General features: G+C 41.0%; 1 protein-coding gene across 1 annotated transcript in view; it reads right to left on the reverse strand.

Annotated features, from left to right (window-relative positions):
* Positions 1-19,986, reverse strand: part of LOC124115027 — a 36,368-nt gene extending 16,382 nt beyond the window's left edge. Inside the window, exon 1 of the mRNA XM_046475830.2 lies at positions 19,882-19,986. The gene's annotated coding sequence lies outside the window, so the exon portion shown is untranslated. The remainder of the gene's footprint in view (positions 1-19,881) is intronic.
* Between the last annotated feature and the right edge of the window lie 4,342 nt (positions 19,987-24,328).

Consider the following 24,328-nt stretch of genomic DNA (forward strand, 5'->3'; position numbering starts at 1 on the left):
ATCAAAAGAAAAGTGCACGGAGTTTTTCTTTATGTAATTAAAAATTGAAAGAATGAGTGGCGGGGTAATTTTGTGTAATAATAAATTTGGTTCAATGAAGACACGGATAAGAAATTAATTTGCAATCACGTGACCCCTACCATGTTTGAAATGTTGTAAAGTTTGGCCGAAATAAAAAGAAAGAAAAAATATTTTAAAAGGAGATGTCTAAGATACCAATCAACAGTTGTCTATTATGCGTATTTTAAGTAATTATTTTTAAACGTTTTATCTCAAATCATGTTTTAAAAAATAAAACCATCTTTGAGTGCTGACTTAGCGCCAGAACAGTTCATTTTTTAATATAATATCGCTAACGTAAGACTCAACTGAGAGGGATAGTTTCTGAATAATATTTTCTGAAGTTCCCATTAGGTGACAATCCCATCGCGTAAAACATTTAAACAAATCCCAGATCCAATACAGGTGAATTGAACCTTGTCAATCTGAACGGATGCACAGTGATGACAACATTAAATATAATGATAAATAATTAAATGAGCTAACAAACATGATAAATAATTTATTCAATATATATATTGTATATCAGTGTACACAGCCACCAGTAATCAGTGGCAGGTGGGGTGGTCGTGTGTGTATCCACTGATAAGCTTAAAGCTTGAATTAATGGCCCGGGAACGCCATGTGACAGTTTCATAAGATTCATGTATTGAGGCGCTGACGGCACCTCGTGTGGTTCACTTGTTGTTATTTGTGGCCTTGGCGGCAGAAAAATCAAATCGAAGTCAAGATAATTTACTATGGTATTATACTTCATATTATCCCTTTAACAACAGCTATTATACATCCATTATAGCTCGTCCCCCGTCACTGACTCGATGTATGTTATCCGCCCTTTGCCATTTCATGAACCAGTGATACGTTACATTATCTTACCCCATCTAATATCGGAATGCGTACAGGGAGTGCATTGTTACAATACTAGAAGAGTAAATACTATCAATCCAATCTGAGAAATGCTATGGTAAGCAGCCAGTCTGGCCGCATCAACTATTAAAACAATTATACTATTAAAACTAGTACTCTATTAAGACTAGTACTCTATTAAGACTATTAAACTATTAACTATAAAAAATATATCAGGATTCTTAATTATGCGTACTCACCCTGGTAGTTGTTTAAAGCAGAAGCCATAATTCGATTCACTTCAACGAACTTGACTCAATACAGAAAAGTGTTGCCGTTCGGCATTCTCCCACCACAAGCAGACAATGACCGATTGCTTGAACTTCCTGTCGAGGTGAAAGGTCATATCGTGTTGGCTAAATGATTTCGGCTACCCAGAAACTGTTTATGTTGTGAAGCAAAACGACTGATTTAAATTACCCGGAACATACTACGGAACTGTACTATTAATAAAGAATGACTGCACCGATCAACGTATATATTTGCAGTAACATCTGTCAATGCTCGATCACATTTTTTAAACGTTAATTTATCATGAAATTATATTTGACAAAGGAATTTCCTTTGTTCAGCGTTCTGGACCGATTAGCAGGATCTGGTAATTTTCTAGTTAATTTGAATGTAGTTAACGATTCTCGGCTGTACTATTTTCAGGCGATTAGCCGTATTATACTTCTAAAACGACCCGGAATAAATTATCCACTGAATATTATCGCATGCGTTCTACAGTATCCAGATTGGAAGTATCATCCGAATAACACTCCCTCACGTCACTATAGAAATCGACACTTTACGTCCCCTTCAGGGAATCTCAGGGCGTGTAATTTTAAGTTTTCTGTGTATTTCCTAACGCTGCACTCATTCCAGCTACCTACATGTATACGTATCAGACTAGGGCCAGACGGGTAACTCGGGTACTCGGGTCGGGTGGGTACTGAGTAGGACCCGGGTACATACAGGACTACCCGGACCCGTGGTTAGTCACGTGATATTGTAATGTCAAAAATATCTGGAACTCTATGGTTACACTACAAGTCACTAATGTTCCCATTTCTTTCTAACTATGCACCCATTCCTTTTGTTTTTTCATATGGTTGAATAAATTTATAACTTAATTCAACTTCAGTGTGTGAATGACCAGATTGTTTAATACGTGTATCTAAATACGTTTTGCCAGGGCTATGCTAAAATTGTTCCCAATCGGACATTTTAAGACATCTCCTGAGACATACAGTGGGTACCCGGGTAGGGTCGGGTAATAGGGGGGTGGGTACCCGGGTAGGGTCGGGTAATAGGGGGGTGGGTACCCGGGTAGGGTCGGGTAATAGGGGGGTGGGCACCCGGGTAGTAAATTTGGACTCGTCCCAGCCCTATATCAGACGGAGACCTGTAAATTCGTGACCAGCAAATCCTGTGATTGATATTGATATTATGATTTGTTTGTTTATTTGTTTGTTGTTTAACACCGCACTCAGCAATATTCCAGCTATATGACGGCAGTCTAAACATATTCGAGTCTGGACCAGACAATCCAGGGATTGACATCATGAGCATCGATCTACGCAACAGATATGTATCAACCAAGTTAACAAGTGTGACCATCTGATCCCGTTAGTCGCCTCTTACAACAAGCATGGGTTGCTGAAGACCAATTCTACCCCGTAATCTTCAAGTGTGTTGACCCGTGTCTCTGGTTCAGTAATTTAAAACAATTGAGACATAAGCCCCTGACGTCCGCCAACATGCATGTGTTGCACAAGTTAAAGGGCAAGTTCACACGGAAATTAACCTATTTTTCTTGTACTTTTTCCACATTAAAAGTGTTAACCTAGAAGTGTCATAGACAAAAATATAAAAATATCACAATTAATTAACATATTTTTCGCATTAAAACGATTTATATTTTTCACATTTACCAAGTGTTCTATTTCCACAACAAAAACACCATGGCTTATGCCCCTTGCAATATGACGTCATTGGTGCCAATTGATAAACATTATGACGTCATCATGCTTTGTTAGAGCCGCTTCACGTGCTGTAGGTCTAGGTGTGTGATTCTAGCGTCTCAGATGCCAGCCAGCATAGTGTTATGCTGAGTCACCACTGCGCCGGAGTGTGTCGTAGGCCATGTTGTTTTACCGCAAACTGGTACATGATATCTTTTGCGTTGAGAATAGACAGGGACCCAGTTGAATTGGCACCAATTACGTCATAATCTAAGGGGGATAACTCAGGCCTGTTTAGCTCGAAAAACGAAGGCCTCATAACGGCATATCATTTTCACACTATTGTGAGCTTCCTACTTTCACTGTGAAAAAAATGAGTGTATATTTTCAAACACAGATACTAATTAATTCTAAAATTGCGTTTTGTTTAGAAAAAGAAAGAAAGTGATTTTTGCGTGTACACTTCCCCTTTAACACAATTATTGTTATGAAGTGATCACTGCTAATACAAGCCAATACTGCAATTATGTTTATTGTAGTTCGTTATACCCACGTTCTGATATATCAGTACAGGGACCGGTTTACCTCGATATAATTTCCAAGATACATGTTGTGTTAAAAGGGCATCATCGGGCGCGTGTTGTGAAACATTATTCAACGAAACCCACGCAAGATGTCCCTTTCACGCCATCACGTGACGTTAAATAGTTATAGAAGCTCCCGTAAAATATAAAATAAATCCAAATAATACGACTGTATGACAAAGACTCATACTGTACCGTTACAATCAAGCACGGGGAAGTTGCGTCGCAATATTTAAGTTATAGCACAAACTTAATGTTGGAAGAAGGTGAGAAATGCTGAATGTTACTCCTTCACGAAACCCACGAGCGAAGGGCATCGCTCAGACACACCAAGAATTAGTAACGTGGGTCTTACAAATCGTTTTTTCGATATGTTTGTTTGTTGTTTAACGCCACAATCAGCAATATTCCAGCTATATGACGACGGTCTGTAAATAATCGAGTCTGGACCAGACAATCCAGTGATTGACATCATGAGCATCAATCCATGCAAATGGTATACGATGACGTGAATCAACCAAGTCAGCGCGCCTGACCACCCAATCCAGTATCGATATGTGAGAATGAATATGACATCGTATTGTATCGATGACACCAACATCGCTGTTAATCGATACTGAAGAATAGACACATTTTCGAATAGCTTAATTATTGTTTAAGAACAGTGGTTGGGAAAAACCACAAATCGAGAGACCTGATCAATCGAAGCGGTCGTAAAATTTCCCAAATGATGCTAGGCTACCCGACCGCCCCGTCGTTTCAACACGTGTATGAAAAGAATATCATCTCTTGGAATATTGACAACTGAATTTGTTTTTATACAAGTCACAAAGGGGAGAAAAAATGGAGAAAACTGAGAAACGACGTGTGAAGTACCTGCATGAAAAGGAAAAGCCACCGCAGTTAAACCGTTATGATGACATCACCCTGCTGTTGATGCAGCTGACTCTGTGCCATGAATTCGGCTGTCATTCTGAACGTGCATCTTAACAAGTACAACTTGCGCAATTATAGGTCATTAGACAACATTATTGACAAATTATATATCAACCATTACATGGATGAAGTCTGGAAAATCACTCGAATCTGTTGACCCCGGAAGAAAAATAAACAGATTCTCATGTTTTCGCCTTACATAGACTGACATTTAGTCCCAGATATACAGTTATCTTATTTAAAAATATATATTTACAAAGTTATTACTAAAAAATTCAAATGGAGCCCAGAATAATCCTTGATAAACCTAGAGCTGAGGCAATCTAGACTTGCAAAATCATTCTTGATTCTCTATTCTCTATTGACCGGGGGACCATCCATTACCAGCCGCGGGAAAGACTGTCATATTAAACTGTTTAGAAATGGGCTGCTGAATTTAAGCGAGCTAGAAGTTGCACACAAATTGACATTGTGAAACTTCAGTGGAGACTGTCCAGCTCATGGACACAGCTGACCGACGTGTAACAACCCAGCATATACAAAGCTGACACCACGGGGATCAGTTGTGGGTCAGCACTGACCACCTGACACACGACATATGGACAAGCTGTCCGCAAGGTTTGGTACCCAGAGTGATGTCACCAGATCAGAGCTGACCAGACTGGACATATCCTGAGTCCTTTTGAGGATTTCGAGAAATGTTTGAGGTGAGGTGAGATGAAATTGGGTGAGAGAGAGAGAGAGAGAGAGACAGAGAGGAGAGAGAGAGAGAGAGAGAGAGAGAGAGAGAGAGAGAGAGAGAGAGAGAGAGAGAGCGAGGCAGGATAACAACAAGAACCATTTTTCAACATCGTTCGCTACGAAGTTGCCGGGGATCGAACCACCGACCTTCCGCTCTCCAGGCAGACGCTCTATCCACTGGACACAGAGGCGGTCCGGAACGATAAGCATGATTGACTATCAGTGGCCAATACTATGCCACAAAAACGTCATTTGAGAGAAGCTGTCAAGGTAACACGTCGAGAAAGGCTCTGTCCAGATGCACTCCTGCTTTAGGACAATAGGCCTCTCCACACATCACAAGTGGCAGTAACTGCAGCTGCAGACTGTGGTTTGGAATTGTTTACTCATTCACCTGACCTCACACCCTTTGGCTCTTCCCTACACTCAAATCAAACCTATGTGGTAGAGGTTTTCACCAGCAGCGACGAGGGGAATACCGCCATGGAGGCCTTTGTGTAGGCTAACATTTAGTCTCTGAAATCTTATATTACACAATATCCTTCTTGACTCTAAAAATAAAAACAAAATTCCCTATGCTGATTTTGCTGGAATAGAGCTAGCTTGAGCTGGCTAGACTTGCTTTTGTATGCGTTTCTAGATTATTTGTTTTTCATAAAATAAATATATTCCACGGTCATGGTGCAGGACTATAGCCTTTATGTAGAATCTAGATAAAGACTTCTATAAGGCCGGGATAACAGATCTGGTTCATCACTGGACCAAGTGTATTGAAAAACAGATTATGTTTGAAACATAATGTGTGAACAATTTTTATTTCTCTACTCATGAGAATGCCAGGTCACGAGATGCGATAAACGTGTTTTTTGGCACGAAAACATACATGTTCAATTTATTATCATGTATTTTCTGACTGCTGTTCGCGATCTTACACTGACGGCCAGAATATAGTGTCCGGGAAGGACTGCTATATTTTGCTCGAGGCAAATACATGTAACATGTTATTTCACTCGAGTGAGATAGGAAAGTATATTTTTATAAAGATAGCGTTCCATCACCTCATACAAAATAAAACAGTACATTATCCTATCACCTTAATGCCATCACTAGTAGCAGCAGCAGCAGCAGCAGCAATAACAAAAGTCTAGCAGTTGTCGTAATTGTTCACTTTTTATGTAGATATAGACAAAGAAGGTGTATTTGAAGTTATAATGTTTGCATTTGTAAATAGAGCCTGTTATTATTGATAATGGGGGTAGTTGTAGTAGTAGTAGTAGTAGTAGTTGTTGTTGTAGTAGTAGTAGTAGTAGTAGTAGTAGTAGTAGAAGAAGAAGTTGAATTATTAGTGTGCGTAGAAGTAGCCTCTTATCCCATCTAAAACTAACAAAATGAAAAATTTATAGCAGCAGTAGTAGTAGCTGCAGTAGTAGATGTAGCAGTAGTAGTAATAGTAGTAGTTGCGCTAGTAGTGGCTGTAGTAGTAGTTGTAGTCGTAAGAGTAGTAGTATTAGTATTAGTAGCAGCAGTAGTAGTTGTAGTTGCAGTATTAGTAGTAGTAGCAGTAGTTGTGGTGGTGGTAGTAGTAGAAACCGCAGCAGCAGTAGTAGTAATGGTGGTGGTAGTAGTAGTAGTGGTAGTAGTAGTAGTAGTAGTAGTAGTAGTAGTAGTGCTGGTGGTTGTTCCGTGTACAACGTGGCCTATCATGTCACGACCGCATCCGTGGTCTAGTGGTAGAGCGTCCGCCCGGAGAGCGGAAGGTTCGGGGTTCGATCCCCGGCAGCGTCATACCAAAAGACGTTAAAAGATGGTACTTGTTGTTACCCTGTCTGGCGCTCGGCATTAAGGGGCTAAAACAAGGACTGGTCGGCTCGGAGTCAGTATACTGTGTCTGAGTGGGGTATTCATGTTAAACTGCGGCATGGTATCTCAGTGGGTTAGCACTATAAATCGGCATCAGTCCGGACTAGTACAAGCAGCCACACAAACACACACACGTACATGCACGTCGCTATGTAAGTGCAATAATCTTGGACGCGACGTTAAACCCAATTTCACCTCACCTATCATGTCACGGTTGACATGGTACTGACGGACAGTATCGTATATTCATCACTCCTTTACATCTGGGATTGAGAGTCCGTGCAGCTCGGACACCGTGTTGTTGTGTAAACAAACATCAACTGACCACGCAGCTGATCAGTAGTAACAGATAAACAGTGACCAGACTCAGAGAGGGTTGTTGATGATACTGATGCTGCCGAAAATTAAAAACAATTCCATGAGGCGCATCGAAAGTTTTATCAGCGGGATATGTTTAGCGAGGCTGACCCTACAGACAACTGGCACGGTATACGACATTCCGACTGTAATCCACCGTCCACATTCTGTTGTGATGGTCAGACATGGACGCGGACTGCCCACCGCTCACACTAGTACACATATTGTAAGCCAGCATAGTTACAATGTGGAGTTACAATTTCTACAGCATGCTGTACATTCTTTGCAGGCAGTGTTCACTGAATGAAATGAAATAGAAGTAGTTGTGGTGGTAGTAGTAGTAGTTGTTGTTATTGTAGTAGTAGTGGCATTAAAAGTAGTAGTAGTCGTAACAGTAGTAGTGGTAGTTGTAGTAGTGGTCTCAGTAGTGGTTTGTAGTAGTGGCAGTAGTAGTAATAGTAGCAGTAGTGGTAGTAGCAGCAGTAGTAGGTGCAGTAGTAGTAGTTGTAGAAGTTGTTGTTGTAGTAGTAGTAGTGGCAGTGGCAGTAGTAGTAGTCGTTGCAACGGTAGTTGTAGTAGTGGTAGCAGTAGTAGTAGTTGCAGTAGTGGTAATACTTGCAGTAGTAGTAGCAGTAGTAGTAGTAGTTGTTGTAGTAGCAGTAGTAGTAGTAGTCGTTGCAACAGTAGTGGTAGTTGTAGTAGTGGTGGCAGTAGAAGTAGTATTAGTAATAGTAGTAGTAGTAGTAGAAGCAGCAGTAGTAGAAGAAGTAGTGGAAGTAGTAGTAGTAGTAGTAGTAGTAGTAGTAGTAGGTAACGGCAGTAGTACTGGATGTTACATTAGTATTACTGCAGCAATAGTTGACGATTTTATATACTCTTACATCTGCAGTGAATGAGTGGGTTAGTGAGTAGGCTTTTACCCCGCTTTGGGCAGTATACCACGACGGGGGGGGGGGGGGGGGGGCTTCAGAAATTGGGGGAATCGAAATCGAGTGACGAGCGACTTTAAACCACCACCCTCACACACCCAGAGATGCGTGATGGTAGTGACAGTGGTAGTATAGAAGTGCAGTGAATGGTCCCTCAGTCCATGGACCTATGCCACAGTCACCTCAGTACTTCATAAACTGGCTCACTTTGGAAGATTTACAACGGACGATGATGAATACGCGGCGACTTACATGAACCTAGATAATGCACAACATTCTATTACTCATATTTCAGTTAACATGAGCGTGCTCCACGGGAGGTAAGTGTGTCGGGAATGAATCCTCTGACACGATCTAATCGATGTCGGACCGTCCTGTTGTGACAAGGGAAGAAAGTATGTGAAATGTTTAGATTTTGTCTGCCTTATGATCGATATCTATTTGCAAGAAATTAGAAATATTTTTAAAATTTTGAGAACGTCTTCAGCTTCCGTTTTCCCCAGATGCGCAAATAGTGACTTATAAATGAAACCCACATTTATTCTCATTTCGTTGTAAATTGAAGTTGAAACCTAAAAATACCACGCGTGTATTAATGTGGGCTGTCTTCAGCAGCAGCCAACACACTATGCATCAGGGGTTTTAACCGCTGGTGAAATAAGTCATTGTCAATTTCTTGCTTTAAAAAGTCTTGGCAGATCTCAAAAGCCTTTATAAAATGAATGTAATGTCTGACGTTGTGCAATTTCTTGCTTTAAAAAGTCTTGGCAGATCTCAAAAGCCTTTGTAAAATGAATGCAATGTCCGACGTTGTGCATCATTCTTATAAAGGACTGGGCAAAATTTGTATTCATTTGGTGCACACTGCATCGTCGATCTTTATTTCCAATGGCACCAGGTTAATATTTAAAAAAATGTTGGGGCGTTGATAATAGCATTACTATCTATCTTGCTTTCCGGGGCCGGCTCTTTGGCCTAGTAGAGGTTTAATCCGGAAATACTGTTCACAAACAGTTTCAGCATTCCTTGCCTTATAATCATGAAGCGGGGAGGTAAACGTCGGTAGTTCGCTTTCCGGACGCGTCATACCAAGACGTTAGGAGATGGTACATATTGTTACCCTGCCTGGCGGTCGGCAGGAAGGGGCTAAACAAGGACAGGTCGGCTCGGAGTCAGTATAATGTCTGATGTTTAAAACTGCGGCATGGTCTGTCAGTAGGTTAACACAAAAAACGGCATTTTTGTCCGGACTGTCACACGGGACGTTAAACCCCATTTCACCATCACCTTCTTTCAACAAATGAAATAATGTCGCAGAGGGGCGGTCGGGTAGCCTAGTGGTTAAAGCGTTCGCTCGTCACGCCGAAGACCTGGGTTCGATTCCCGACATGGGTACAATGTGTGAAGCCCATTTCTGGTGTCCCCCGCCGTGTTATTGCTGGAATATTGCTAAAAGCGGCGTAAAACCATACTCACTCACTCACTCGTTTCGCAGAACGGTTACAATAAACATGTGGGACACTGCGGTAGTAGGATATACGGACTGAGAAAAACATGCACCGCATTACCTAAAGGGGTTTAAAGGAAAACTATGAAACAAGAGCCGCTGTCTCAGATAAGATTTGTGTCGTAAGTAAGATAACTTTGCGATAGGTTAAAGACAGCTTCAAGAATAGCTCTTTGCAGTTTTTGTCGTAAGTCGCTAAGATATGTCTTGGTTAAGACAGCTTCAAGAATAGGTCGCCAGGTCTCTGAAACGGGTCGGGCGGTAGGGTAGCCTAGTGGTTAAAGCGTTCGCTCGTCACGCCGAAGACCCGGGTTCGATTCCCGACATGGGTACAACGTGTGGAGCCCATTTCTGGTGTCCCCGCCGTGATATTGCTGGAATATTGCTAAAAGCGGCGTAAAACGTCACTCACTCACTCTGATAGGGGTAATGATTTATGCCCATTCCATTTGAATATATATAAAAATAACTAAATGAAGCCGTCCCTTCTCGTTACAAAATCCGGACCTCTAATATTCGTCGCCGATCAAACAGACCCTGAAGCAAACACATCCGAAACCTCTCCTGCAAGTCTATATAATATTTGGGCAAGTCTAGATTTCTTCAGTTTCAGGAACGAAGAAATCTCCAGGATCCTTTATATAATTTACTAAAAGGCATACAAAAAAAACCATCTCAAACTTTAACATGTCCATTCAGAGATGTAATGTTTCTCTGCTGTGATATATAAGTAAACTGAATTTAACACGGACCCGAGTTCTTCATTGAGGGAAAGAAGGTATCAGCATGTATTTTCTGTGTTTATCCTGCACTTTTTCAGGTGAGTGAGTGAAAGTTGTTTTACCTCAGTTCCCCAAATTCCAGCTGTATCATGCCGACCTGTGATTAACCGAGCATGGGACAAGCAAACGAGTTATTGTTGACATGAACAACGATCTGTCAGGATACGAGGCTACTCAATCAACCACGACAAGCGGGGTTATTGGGGACTCTACGATGGAATCCCTCAGGGAAACGTCTCAGATTATTATATCAATATCGTCACTAGTGCAAACGGTAGAATGTCCGACATCTACTGGATTCATCGAGGTGTCTTGGAGCGGTGGTAACACTGAGGGGAATAAAATCAATTTGAGTTTTAATTTAATAAATACACTAATCTCCAATGAAGGCCTTAATTTGCATCAGGATCTGAAGATACTAAGCACAGATACCGATATCAATTTTATGTTTGACGCAGAGGTGCATCAGTCTCTTAAACCTACCACGCCAAGTATTGATTTCAAACACAAAGAACATTTTAAAATAAAGGTGTGTGCCGCAATCTGATTAAAAAAAGTTGTTAAATGTGTTTCGAAGCGTCGAAATCCTCTGGGGTGTCACTGCATGGCATGTGAACACATTACTTCATATATAATTTTTAAACAATATATTTTTCTTAATCCCAAGTTTGAAAAGGTTGTATTCGACTCGGTGAGAATTGTATCAAATGCATTTTATAGTACATCTGTGGTTAATCAATATTTGTCAAAACAACTTGGATTCAGGTGTTGTGTTCTCTAGGGTTTGCTAACCAGGCGGGTTCAGATGTTACGGGAGATTTAACGTTAGTCGTTGTATAATTGATGCATCATTCAAAAGCAACGTCAAATCTGGCAAGTAGAAAGAGAGACGATTAACTTTTATTTCTTACAATGTCGACAAACAATTTTTTGATTCAGATTTGCAATAATAATGAGAATTTGATACGTTGTATGTGAATATCTCCGGCCAACGCATTTGTTCCAAATACGATTTTTGGGCACCACAGACTCAATAACCACGCAAATCTGAAAATACATAATTTTTATCTCCTACATATATGCAAAGCTGTTGTGTCCATGTCTATTGTCCGACCACATCGCACACGCACGTACGCAAACCGCACGCACACACACACATCTATTAATCAGCAGCAATATGTACGTACTGACCGCAGAGGTCACGTAACGCGCCCCAAATGACGCAAGGTGACGTTTGCCGACATTCCAAAATGGCTACACTAACGTTTCCCACACAACTAGTTAACGTTTGCAAGATGGGAGGCGCGAGATGAAGCAAGCGTTACGCCAGTTGGAAAATTCCGCTGATTCCGGTGTCAATTTCTAATGAAGATAAACAAACGCCTTTTCCCTACGAATAGCAAATGCCACATTAAATTATGAATTCTAAATGAGACGAGAGACTACCCTATTTACATTAGCCTCCGTTTCCGATGGGAGTGGGGATATTAGCACTACCCTGCGTAATTGCCGATAAGACAAACAAAGCCAGTCGTTACCCGTGAAATGGAACGTCGATGGAACTTTGTCACAGATGGAACGGTCAAAAGGCCAGTGACTTTGAAGACTCATTAGCGAATGATGGGAATTCCGATCTTTATTAATCATCAGAGGCTTTAAGTCTCATCTCCGGAGATACACGAACTGAGCACATAATTTGAAGGCCGCGATGTGTTGGAATTTCAGAAACTAACGAACTGTGCTGCACCGCACCTGAATTCGTCGTAACTTTAAATTATGTGTTTATAAATATTTCATTTGCAACTGTTTCATTAAAAAGGGATGCTTAAATGGCATCCTTAATGTCAGTGTAGCAAGTGTAGTTTCAAATGGTAAAGATCGGAGAACAAATAGGTATTGTGTTTTAACGAAAGGTTTAGTCAATTATGCGTCGCTATCGTTATTCGTTTCGACCTATAAAATACATATCGCGCATGTATTGAAGATCTCAGCAAGATAATTGACGACTTCGATAATAAAGAAGCATATTTGCGCACATATTTTGTGCACTGCATGGAATACAAGATAATTCGTCGTTCATGTTGAAACTGTGTTTTGGAGCGAGGGAAATGATACAATCGATCGAGTGAGTCGAATATATGGGCACATCGGAGAACACAAACAGTCAGTCGATAAATGTCCGCGTTAAGATATATGCGTATATCTATATACAACGTTTGGGAGACCGACATTTAGTCCTAGAAATAAGGTTGTCTTATTTAAAATTACATGTCTGCAAAATAAAATAATAAAAAATCCAAACGGAATCCCAAACAACCCTTAATTCCAAGAGCTGAGGCAATCTCGACTTGCCACATAATCTTCTTGACATGAGTTGGACTTCGTTTTGTTGGAAGACGTAATGGTATCAATGGTATATATCATATACAGACACGATTGACAATGGAGATTGAGCCGTCAGCTGGTCGACTCTCCTGTATGTCTATGAGGGTTATTACCACAACAAAAAGTCATATAGTCTGGCTGCTATAGACAACAGACATTGCCAACCCTGTCGACAGAGCGGCTGTATATTACTCTGTGAGTCACAGATCGGGATGATCCCGCTATGAAATGTACATAAACCGTCACACCACAGACGGTCAAGTGTGGCTGACAATAGGAAATTGACACTTTCGCCTTGTCATACAGCAGGTGATATCGCTCTGCACGAGATACCTCTACTCCTCTGGTAATCATGTCGATTTCAAGTGATCTTGAAGTGTACAAGTGGTATATGTGTACTGACATATTTCAGATTCAAGGTGTCATAATACTGTCACGGTCGGTGATTAAACCGTTGCAGAGATATAAATCCAGCTGTTAATTTCATATAACCTATAAATCAATCAGCCGTTATCAAGATCGAAGTCATATCTTCAGTGTAAGTACGTGAATTGATTTGTACTCACTAGTGCCAGATTTCGCGGCGGGCAGGAACAGACAGGCCATAGTTGATAGTTCTCAATCCACGTTCAGGATGTGCATTGGATACATTGTGAGCATCTGCACTAAGTGAATGTGTGACTATTGTTTTACGCCGCTTTTAGCACTATTCCAGCCATATGACGTCGGGGACACCATAAATTGGCTTCGTACATGATTGTCGAACCCGTGTCTTTTCACGCTACCAATAAAACCCCAGCATTTAATTATAGGGATGATGTGGTATGATCGATCCAAATACAGCAATCGCTGTATTGACACAGTCTGAGACTTCGCGTCACTTCGGGCTTTCCTCCCACATGAGGCAGCACGCCGTGATATAAATGGAATACTGTTCAAAGCGTTAAAAGCCAACTCAGTCACTCAGTGTATTGACACATCAACTTTAAGATTGTTCGTAACAACGATTCGATTTGTACACTATTCAACAGATCAGGCGAATGACACAGTGTACGTTAAGGTTGGATATGTACTTAACGTACATAACAGACACCTGTACAGGCAATGTACTAATGTAGGGTACACTTTGAACATGATCGTCTGTATAATTCTATCAGATTGCATTAATATGTATGGCCTGTGCTTGATATGTTATATATATGTTGGTCCTATTATTCATAGATAAGTACATACACGGAGACTAGGCCCAACCCCCCATTACGTACCCCCCCCCCCCCCCCCCCGTGGTAAAGCTCGAGTATTGCTAAACGCCGGAGGAAACTTTTGTCTGTTTGTTTGTCGTTTAACGCTGTGTTTCAAGCACCGGCCATAAATATTAATATTAATGCAAATTATAGAACTATACAGACGATCATGTTCAAAGTGTACTCTACATTATTAGATTGCCTGTACAAGTGCCTGTTTCGTCTTTCTCTTAAAGTCTTCCCCTTATCAAAACGGCATTTTTGAATTCATAAAAACACCCGACATCAAAACTCAAAATTAAGAACTCATTTCCGCGTGGGAAATTTATTCACAAAATGCCTCGTCGTAAATATTGAAATTAACACCATCTTCACGTCATTCAAAGCACATGGAATCACGTAAAGTCAAAGTTCATCGCGCATGGAAAGTTTGGCCATACGGCGCCCTCTGCAGGTGAAACATTGAACCAATTGTCCGTCAGGGTAGATAAACATATTTGATTACCAATTCAAACATGGCTGAATGCCACATGTTTATCTTCCATCATCTGCCGCTGGACCAATACTGGTTGAAAATCAAAATGGAAATTGAGCGGAAATCTGGCATTATGTTTCTTCACCAACAATGCCTTAATAAACCCATCATCTGTCGCACCCCTGACTAATTTTACAAAAACATATGAAAAATATTTGTTTTGGAAGATTATTGACTCAAGTCGGACCGGCAGATGGACAGTGCTTGACATTCTGCCCTTATGCCTGGGATGTTTAAATTTGTAGAATCTGCGATTATTAATTTGCGTGATGATATTTACGACAATAATAATATTGTGGAACAAATACACAATCATTTCCGCATTTATCGGCATTCGAGAAAATTTACTTTATGTAAACTGGATATTAAAACAGCTTGTTTCAACTGATCAAAATGATATATTTAGTCATAGTAATAATTATGATTATTTCAGTTCATGGTCGTGTTCATATTTTCATTAAAGGCTGTGTATCCTTATCGTTATGGGATAAATGTACCACGGTCTTCGAGTGGCGCCTTCCGATTCCCCACATGGAAGACACGTGTTTTTCAGAACGCGTGGCCAGCTCAAGGTTAACTCTGTGGCTAGTCTGATAATTGGTAGTCATAAAGTATGAATTAAAAAGTATGAAAATTGGGGCTGCATATCCAGGAATTTCACACACTCGAACTTTGTTCACATGCAGTCACCCCATATCGAAAAGTCTCTGCTCACAGAAAGTAGACATTATTCTTAAGGTAGAGCCAACATAATTGAATCTAGAAGAATTGCAAAACCACCTATTAAGAATCTACCCAAAAACAAGGAAATACATGGCGATGCAGGGTGAATAAAATGACAAGGATCGACGTACCTGACGATGTTTACCAGTCGGAGAAATGGAACGACCAAGGGAGGTAACTGCTGTGAGATGGATACATCCCAACCTCGCATCTTGGGTTAACCCCAACTGTTATTGTGCATGGCTGGTTTGTTTATAGTCGGGGATTAAAGGATTTGATACGCCGCATACCATATCAAGTATTCATAATCCTTCCGAAAACTTACTTAAGAATCAGGAAACTCAAGAGGACTTAGAATGTGGAATATAAATGTAAACAACCATTGTGGCGACACCGGGGGGAATCTTGTTCCAGGGTAACCCAGGGTTAGGAGAGATTGGAGGGAATTTAAATATGCGCCGGATTACATGAATTAATTCCTTTGGCTTGCATTCAGTATTGTAAACTGAATCAACGATAACGTGATTTTGTTCAATGCCGAAATCAAAGTTCTGCTGACAAACCATATTTGAAGTTATCAACTGTTATGAAAAAGTTGAGGATGGCGTCTCAAAAACAAATGTGTAGATCTTCTCCTATGCTACATAACGAACATGACAAAGTGCCTATCAAACAATTCATAACAAACATAGAAAATATTTTGAAAAATCTCAGCTTCCATGTCAATATATATGCAAAGAAATTCACACAAAAATTACATGGAAAATATTTTGAAAAATCTCAGCTTCCATGTCAATTTGTATGCTAAGAAATTCACAAAATAATTACACGACACGGATTGTTCTCCAACATGTTTCAGCTTTATCTTCAGGGAGAGTGAGTGAATATGGTCTTACGCCGCTTTCGGCAATATTCCAGCAATATCACGGCGGGGGACACCAGTAATGGGCTTCACACATTGTACCCATGTCGGGAACCAAACCCGGGTCTTCGGCGTGACGAGCGAACGCTTTAACCACTTGGCTACCCGACTGCCCCATCTTTAGATATGCGTATATCGATCAGGACAAAAGCTGTTATCGATTATTTAGGTATTGAACTGTAAACTAAATCGGATGTAATCCCATGCCTGGTCAGGGTGTCTGCAATACTGTGGGTGCAGTTTCTAATCACGAGTATATTCAGTTGCATGATCTGCCCCAGTCGTCATGGCGACACAGCTTGGGAATGTCAATGTCCCATCATTCGGCCTCTTTACGTAATATTCGATCAACTTGGGTGAACCATCAAACCAGAACACTGAAATATACGCCTTCTACATATCCCTGCACCTGGTTCGCGTGTATACTGTCATAACGTCAGGGCACAATATCATTTGGAGGAAGTTTCTAACGTTTTATCTGCACTTACTGTTTCACTATAAACCATGAGTCTGTCCAGTCGTTAAATACATTCTTTAAAATTAATGTAAAAAATCTTCACCGAGTGTCTTCCCCGAGATCAAATATATCAAGACGAGTTGATAAAAGTTATAAATATCGGAGGTGTGTGGGGATATTGTGCCACAATCAACGAGTCTTGATATATTTGAGCTTGAAAGACACGAGCGTGAGATTCTATTCATTATCTAAAATCATTCTGACAACTTTTTCTGGTCGTATATAAGTAGTAACCAGCACAGCTACAGCTTCAGTGGCAGACATATAAGTGATGTGATTGGGTTATGACGTCCCGGTAACCGATGACGTCTAAATGATCTGCAAAGCATCAGTTTCGCATGATAAACCTGTCAGGATTAATTATGTGGAGTCAAAAAGTCTGACCAGTTGGGCAAGTGAAGAACATCGGTAACGTTGTTATTAGTGGTACTGACCGCCCGGGCTAGTGAAGAACACCGGTACCGCTGTTAGAAGGAGCACTGACCAGTTGGGCAAGTGAAGAACACCGGTACCGCTGTTAGAAGGAGCACTGACCAGTTGGGCAAGTGAAGAACACCGGTACCGCTGTTAGAAGGGGCACTGACCAGTTGGGCAAGTGAAGAACACCGGTACCGCTGTTAGAAGGAGCACTGACCAGTTGGGCAAGTGAAGAACACCGGTACCACTGTTAGAAGGATTACTGACCAGTTGGGCAAGTGAAGAACACCGGTACCACTGTTAGAAGGAGTACTGACCAGTTGGGCAAGTGAAGAACACCGGTACCGCTGTTAGAAGGAGTACTGACCAGTTGGGCAAGTGAAGAACACCGGTACTGCTGTTAGAAGGATTACTGACCAGTTGGGCAAGTGAAGAACACCGGTACCACTGTTAGAAGGAGTACTGACCAGTTGGGCAAGTGAAGAACACCGGTACCGCTGTTAGAAGGAGTACTGACCAGTTGGGCAAGTGAAGAACACCGGTACCGCTGTTAGAAGGAGTACTGACCAGTTGGGCAAGTGAAGAACACCGGTACCGCTGTTAGAAGGAGTACTGACGAGTTGGGCCAGTGAAGAACACCGGTACCGCTGTTAGAAGGAGTACTGACGAGTTGGGCAAGTGAAGAACACCGGTACCGGGCAGGAGATGCCTATCCTTTTCGCGAACACATTTCATCACTGATTTTCAGTGGTCTATTCATATAATTTTCACAGCTATTTTTCCTGCACGAAATGGAATCTGTTTCTGCTGACCATCTTGACTGGTATTCTTGCGCTGACAATTTATATTTGTCAATTGCAGCATTGCAACAAATACTTAGTTATAACTGGGGTAACCATTAATAATACGATTACCCAGGATTCCGGGTCAGAATAGATCTCTATATCCTCAGACGTATCTTAACAGGATGGTCCCGTGTCCCGCCGACCTTACAGAGCGTTCATCGTGCTAGACACGAGTATTCTGGGACAGACGTTATGTCGCTGTAGTAAGTGAGGTTTTCCTCCGCTTTTAGCAATATTCCAGCAATATCACGGTAGGGAACACCAGAAATGGCTTCACACAATTTGCCCGTGTGAGTATCGAAACCGGGGCTTCGTCGTAAAGAGCGAACGCTTAAACCACTAGGCTACCCACAACGCCCCGATATTGCTGGAATATTGCGTATAGCGACAAATAAAAACAAATATTTTTCAATTACGTTATATTGAAAATTTAATGCATACCACTATTCCATCCTAAATGTTCTGCTCTACTCATCGACTGGTGTTCATCCTGACCTCCGTCCTCCCCTCCGTGCACGCTGTCCTTGTCGTTCAAGACCCCCACAAGCTTTAATCCCTATAATGTCAATGTGTGCACTCCTACTAGCAGTGTTATTCTACATGACTAAACTGTTGACAAAAGTTAGGATTTAGGGATTGATGTCGCGACTCGACGTATAGAACATTGTTGCCGATCCGAAGAAAAACAGATTAGAAGAAAATGAGATAGCGTCCGGGTTAGAAAATGCTAGGGAGGGCAGAGACGGTGTTGACACGAATTCCGCCAATGTCCGGTAAAATATCAAGGCCAATAAACTGGCCGTGTTTCAACTGGGACGGCGTTACACGTTGGGAGGTCGCCAGCATTAAAAACAACGGACAGAGAAGTGTCCCTTGTCGAACAACATTTCCAGTCCTGCCATATACCAGTGATTAATACCCGGAATCTAAAGATAATCATATCAATATTAATGACACCTTATTAAATATAGTGTCAAATCAATGTTGCATCAAATGAATCATAAAACGGAGGTTTGTTTATGAATATCACAGTTATCATAAACGTTGTATTTTCACAACGATTGAATTCCTATTAATGCTAAATTCACTTGACATGCTCATATTCATGTCTGAGGGATTGGGTGGTGTGTGTGTGTGTGTGTGTGTGTGTGGGGGGGGGGGGGGGGGGGGGGGTGGGGGGGGTGGGGGGGAGGTACTAAAGAACCTGCTCCCATAAAAGCAGAAAAAAACGATTTCCACCTTTCCCTCCCGTACTAAATGTCAAATAGTCGACCCATAAAGAGGGTATATATGTATGTGACTCTCTGATTTACTCCATACATCATACGAAGACACACGCTTATGACTAGCCACGAACCAATCCGCTGGGAGTATGTCAACTAGAAGAACAGCATTATCACCCCCAACACTGACCATGCGCTGTTCTCATGGTGATACTGTAACTGGTAATTGAAAGGTCTTTTAAAATTGGATTCAATAATGTCTTTCATTTAAACGATTCCTCTTCCGATTTTGTCATTTAATCTTTAAATTGAGTAAAATCCTGACAATTAAAATCCGACAGTCTCATTTAAAGCATGAACAGTTAAGCACTGTGATAACGATGTCAGGCGACGGTTGTGCTAATTGTTTATTAGATGTTGTAAGGAAACTATTACTAAGTTTTCTCGCATGAAAGACCTTACCTTTGAAGTTGGGACCCGGACAACTAGATATTTATCTCAGAATGGATTTGCGACGAAGTGTATTTCATTAAGTTTCTTCAGTACAGCTATTAGCAAATGGCCTCTCCGGTCAAAGGTCAGGTCACCGCCCAAGGTCTGGCGCAAAGGTGTCTGGGAAGGATAATACGTATCAGCGTGATCAGAAGACACCAATAACTACTCATCACCGAATTAAATGTATCTGTCCATCAAAATAGTTTGGAATTGACAATTCCCAGTGCGAGATTATACAGTCCCCACGAAACAACGCACCCGTTGAGAGAGATGAAACTGATTATAGATGAGCAAGCGAGAAAACAATTAGCCATGAAATTCGACGCCTGTCCGCAAAAGAGGCTGAGGTTGTCTATTTCAAATGCTCCATTTCGATGTTACTTTCGGTAGCACTTTTAACCTTCTTATACAAACCCATCAGTCAATTGAAGTTAATTCATTGAAATGAACAATGAAGTTTCAACACAGGTGTATTAGGGGTGTCAATAGCACATCCCGGTCACCTGTCAATCAAACTTTCTTGGCGTGAATTTCTTGCGGATTCGAAATTTCTTAGCTCGGTGATATTTTTTTTCATTTGCGATTTGATGGACACGGTTGATTATTATCTCTGTGGGTTATTTTCTCCACTGTTCCTTCCAGGATGTGGGTTTGTTAAACTTCACTGCACAGGTGGTTTTGTATCGCTATCGACAACAGGTGTCGACATATAATTAAGATACAAACACCTGTTAAAACGCAACAACAAAACAACACAAGTCTATTTCTTCAGCCTGTTTTCAGTGGAGAGACAAAATGAAAAAAAATCGCATTCCATGGGGCGGCCTATTGGTCTCAGGCGTCGTAATTCACTGTCTAGTGTGGTTCCCCTTCGAGCGTTCAAATTTCAGATTCAAATATTCTGATGGTGATCTTGGTCATACCCCTGGGTTTCAATGAAGTGGTAAACGTCATCGACAAGTGTGCTTCCCCTTACATCAGCGGGTACACTGAAATACTGTTAAAAAAAGGCGGTAAATCCCATCCCACTCACTAATACATGAGATCATGTTAGATGATGACCGTCATAGATTCTTGTTCCATGACGTAATAAATAAAAGCAACAAAACCCTTTCCGTATTCATACGAAATGTCTGCCATAAACAGAGTCGATTGTACGATTGCGACTCTTCAATGAATTACCATCAAATAGTTATGATACGAGATGTTCGCGAAGATTATCCTGCCTCACCGATGGCACCCGTTACAAACAAACACATGCAAAGGCAAATCAATTGTTCCACTGAAAAAACACGGGAACCTTTAGAGACTTGCATCAGACATATTTTTTGTCACTGATGCGTCAGATTTGGAAATATCCGCCACATGTCAACCATAAAACTTTTTGAAAGTTCTTGAATGTTGTAACCTTGATTAAACAACTGCTGAGCAAGAATTGTAGGACGCTCTTTGAAATATTGGTGGAAAGAGCATGTAACTCAAAAGTAGGGAAATGTTAGCACCAAGGGCTTGAGCTGCAGGAATATTGTTCGACATAAAGGCAAAGTTGATTGTTGGAAAAGTGAAGTCATCCCTCTTGTCATTCTTATGGATAGTGTTTTGCCACTCTGAATCTTTATACAAAGATCTAAATATGAAACAGATGAGGCGGTCTCACTGGTCTCCTTTATTTCTAGTTCAGGTGGGTGAATCAGTGGACGGGAATTGGCTATTTGATGGTTATTGAACGCTATCAGATATCGAAACCTGAAGCGTAAGTTAAACTTCTTGACCAGATAACCTTGTTTTCCCTTTGCAAATCCGTGGAGAAATTCTTATTCATAATGCATACAGAATCATATGAGCAAGACGGGGAGCACAATTGCTGTCCATGGGGATGCCTACTTCTTGCCTAAATGTCTTTCCCCCAGATTACATATAGATGCTATCTCTGAGGAGTGAGTGAGTTGGGTTTAACGCCGCTTTTAACAGTATTCCAGTTATATCACGGCGTGTCAGCTTAATGTGGGAGGAAAGCCCAAAGTGATGCAGGTCTCAGACGTTTACCACTTCGGTGAAACCCACGAGCACGGGTATGGTGCTGACAAACCTAGAAACATAATCGGGGCGAACCGGGATTCGAACCCCCAATCATAGGTTTCTGGTGCGCCCACCCGTGCCCCCTGTCTCTGAGGAAGAAACAAACAGAAACTATTTCAGGTTCGATCAATGCTGTTGAGGTAGCCGTTACTAAAGTTAACGATCTGCAAAGTTACAGCACTAAAACGATTAAATACATGGTGTCATGTTGAAACCTAACATTATTAACATATACCGAAATACTAATCATACTACATGTCATCGTATCCCAACTGTGTAGAGATCGATGCTCATGATGTCAATCACTGGATTGTCTGATTCAGACTCGATTATTTACAGATAAACAAATAAATAAACAAAACATACAAACATGCATACATATGCGAGTGAGTTGGGCTCAGCGCCCCAGTATTTCTGTTATGTCACAGCGTGACAGCTTGATGTTGGAGGATATCCCGAAGGGATGCAGGTTTCAGACGTTTACCACTTTGGTGAAGCCTACGTGACTCACGGGCACGGTGCTGACAAACCTATACATGTATATGACTTGCAGACGAAATTACATCGGTTTATTGGCTGGCGTTTTTAGCTTGTCCGGCTACTATTTTTTTTATCTTTTAGTCATTATGGCCTGACGTCTCTTGTACATCCTACTATAAACTGCCGTGCAAAAGGATGTAGATGTGTACACATGAACACAGTCGACGACATTGCGATCCTCATGTTCCTTGAGACGTTATGTGCACACATGGGATATCGCCTATGATAGTCGTGTCTTAATACATCACCATCTAACAACCATGTCTTGTTTGTTTCAGTTTTTAGACATCATCAGCATATACTTTCCTTTTCCCAGCAGTTTCGATTAACCGATGCACGTATACTTCAAGTAAGCTATGTTTACGCTCTTGTGTTGTGCCTAAGAGTTTAAACTATACTGTGTCACACAAGGCTAATGGTTACTTTGTATCAAGTAGTCTCTTATGTTTTACTCTCTCTCTCTCTCTCTCTCTCTCTTAGTCTCTGTGTATGTGTCTCTCTCCCTCTCTCTCTCTGTGTCTCTCTCTGTGTCTCTCTCTCTCTCTATCTCTCCCCCCCCCCCCCCCCCCCCCCATGCATTGTTAATCAGATCAGGACATTTGACATAGTGTTGGCCTATACTGTTTTGCTAAATATAGATTTTTTATATTCAGTCTAATGACAGGGTCTGTGTATATAGGACAGAAAAAAATGACATGTGCTTTATCACAATGTGAAGGGCCGGTAGCTGGATATATCTTTGACACATATTACAGTAGAGGTTGCAAATATACTACAACCATTTAACACCGGTTGCAAATATTGATCATGTTTGACTATAATGTAAACCACGTGTTTAGATCCTAAACACAAACCTAAACACGTTCCTTGTCCCATACTTTTGACGCGTTTAGGGTTTAAACATGTTGATGATTGTGTTTAACACGTAAACGTGTTTAGGGTCTAAATTTTGGAAGGTCCTGTATACGAATCTGCAGCCTCTTTATTCGCAGTCCTTCCCGTTACCACCTGTGCAACGGAGATTGAGTGAGAATGGTTTTATGCCGCCTTTAGCAATATTTCAGCAATATCACGGGGTGTACACCGGAAATGGGCTTCACACATTGTACCCATGGGGGGAATCGAACCCGGGTCTTCGGCCTGACGAACGAACGCTTTAACCACGAGGCTATCCCACCGCCCACTAGTCACCATTAATTTAGCTTGGTTTATTTGTACATTTTTAAGTTAACGTTGTACCGATTTTATTGTAAGGCCTGGTAGTATATATGTTATGCAAGCGCCTGTGAATCTGATTTGCACATTATTTCAATATTTATTATACATCGTATCCATATTTCATGCCAGATGATATACACTTTTACTTAATTCTAAACAGATTAAGATTATTAGGAAAATACACACTTTTGTAGTAAACATGTTTAAATTCTAAACACGTTTCAATTCTAAACATGTGTAGATAATAGCTAAGGTTTGTTGTGTCTTGGTGGTTGTTAAATACTGTTTAGGTTGTTGTGTGTTGGTGCTGTGAGACGACACCGTATTTCACGTGTTCAAACACTCGACGTTGTTAGATAGAACAGACCAAATGTGTATTCCGTTTAGTATTTAAAATTCGCTTGTATGTCATAACATTCCAAAAACCCAACCTCATCTAACATTAATTTTCATAAATATCAATGATTGAATATTTCATGAAACAGGAAACGATGAAGTATTTTCATAATAACTTTACAATCCGATTCGTTGTTGACATTTACTGCAGTATAGCAGGCACTGTCGCCCAACTTGCGTG

The sequence above is a fragment of the Haliotis rufescens genome, unplaced genomic scaffold (assembly GCF_023055435.1).
Source record: "Haliotis rufescens isolate VD_foot unplaced genomic scaffold, xgHalRufe1.0.p SCAF_7, whole genome shotgun sequence".
NCBI classification, from domain to species: domain Eukaryota; kingdom Metazoa; phylum Mollusca; class Gastropoda; order Lepetellida; family Haliotidae; genus Haliotis; species Haliotis rufescens.